Raw genomic sequence first — 1,752 nt, forward strand, 5'->3', positions numbered from 1 at the left:
CCATAATTGCACAAGCTGTTTGTAAATAATTTCAGTGAGAAACCTACAATTGTGAAAAAGTTAACTTTTTTTTTTTAATTTTATTGCATTTGGCGGTGAAATGGTGGCATGAAATATACCAAAATGGACCTAGATCAATACTTTGGGTTGTCTACTAAAACAAAATATATTTCTCTATTTCATTTTCTGTTCAAATGTAGTGACGGCAAAAATGCTAAAAAATGCTCTGGTCTTTTAGGGAAGTTTTTGTCTGAAATGCCCGGGCCTTAATGGGGTTAAATAGGATTGGTTTATATTTTTTTCCATTTTATTCTAACCCATTTATAGTGTTAAAAAATAACTGTATACTTATATCTAATATGTTTTTATTTATCACATTGATCAGTACATTTTAAGCAACAGCATATTTGGTTAAAGGGACAGTAAAGTCCAAAAAAACCTCTCATTTTTCAAATAGGGCATGTAATTTTTTTTTTTGGTGCACCGGTCCTGGAGGTACTGCAATACCAGGTCAATGCGTGGAGTGGACAGAGCAAGCTCTTCTTCCATCTCCCTGTTTCAAAAATCCATTTAATATATGGCACCCAGATAGGGCGCGTATCAGATATTAAACTGATAAGAACAGATACTACACTTGATCTTAGCCAAAAGGCCGAGAAGCGATAGGGCATGTAATTTTAAACAACTTTCCAATTTACTTTTATCAACAATTTTGCTTTGTTCTCTTGGTATTCTAGTTGAAAGCAAACCTAGGAAGGCTCATATGATAATTTGTAAGCCCTTGAAGGCCGCCTCTTTTTTATTAGCTTTTCACAGCAGGGGAGAGCTAGTACATGTCAGCTATATAGATAACATTGTAATCACGCCCGTGACTAGTGGCAGACACTGCACTAATTGGCTAAATGCAAGTCAATAGATAAGAACTAAAAGTCATGTGATTAGGGGAGGTCAGAAGATGCTTAGATACCAGTTAGTCACAGAAGTAAAACGTGCATTAATATAACTGTGTTTAGTTATGCAAAACTGGGGAATGGGTAATAAATGGATTATCTATCTTTTTAAACAACAAAAAAATCTGGTGTTGACTGTCCCTTTAATCCACCGTAAGGAAACAAAGGGGAGGGAGACTTTGGCTATAGTAGAGGAGGGGTTTGCAGCTGAATGCTCCAATCATATGAGAGAGGAATGAAGACTTTAGTAAGAGGATGCTGGACTTTCTCCTCCTCTTGATGAGTAAGAACAGGGGTTAAGTCTAGTGGGAATGCATGGGAACAACACTCTTGCACTATTTTTGCATTTTTGTTCCCCCTGGAAAAATAGTCCCTCACTAACCGGAGAACACAACTACAATGCAGCAAAGTAAAATATATATTTATTAAAATGACTTACTGAATAGTTTTACTGCTGACTGGGTTGGTAAAGTAAGGGTTACTACACAGTGGAGTGGGGGTGTAGACTCCATCCCGGGTGTGTGTCTCTCAAGCAGCAAGTGCCAAACAAAAATTAGGTCCTCTGGAAAAGTATTGCTTGCGTCTGAGACGCCGTCTCCTGCAAAATTGGACATTTTCAGGGTCCATTTCAGCAAGAATAATGAAGACATATTTATTTTCACAATTTAGTAAATTGTGCGCACATTATGCTAAATTGTGTGCACGTTTTACTAAATTGTTGTCACAATTCGCTAAATTGTGCGCACATTTTACTAAATCATGTGCTCATTTTACTAAATCATGTGCTCATTTTACTAAATTG

At 36.7% G+C, this 1,752-nt stretch overlaps 1 non-coding gene across 1 annotated transcript; it reads right to left on the reverse strand.

Moving 5' to 3' along the window:
- Nucleotides 1–473: 473 nt before the first annotated feature.
- LOC128639348 (U2 spliceosomal RNA) lies at nt 474–664 on the reverse strand. Its single transcript, XR_008399199.1, has one exon. It is a non-coding gene; the product is annotated as a U2 spliceosomal RNA (small nuclear RNA).
- Nucleotides 665–1,752: the final 1,088 nt, after the last annotated feature.

The sequence above is a fragment of the Bombina bombina genome, chromosome 8 (assembly GCF_027579735.1).
Source record: "Bombina bombina isolate aBomBom1 chromosome 8, aBomBom1.pri, whole genome shotgun sequence".
In the NCBI taxonomy this organism is placed as follows: Eukaryota; Metazoa; Chordata; class Amphibia; order Anura; family Bombinatoridae; genus Bombina; species Bombina bombina.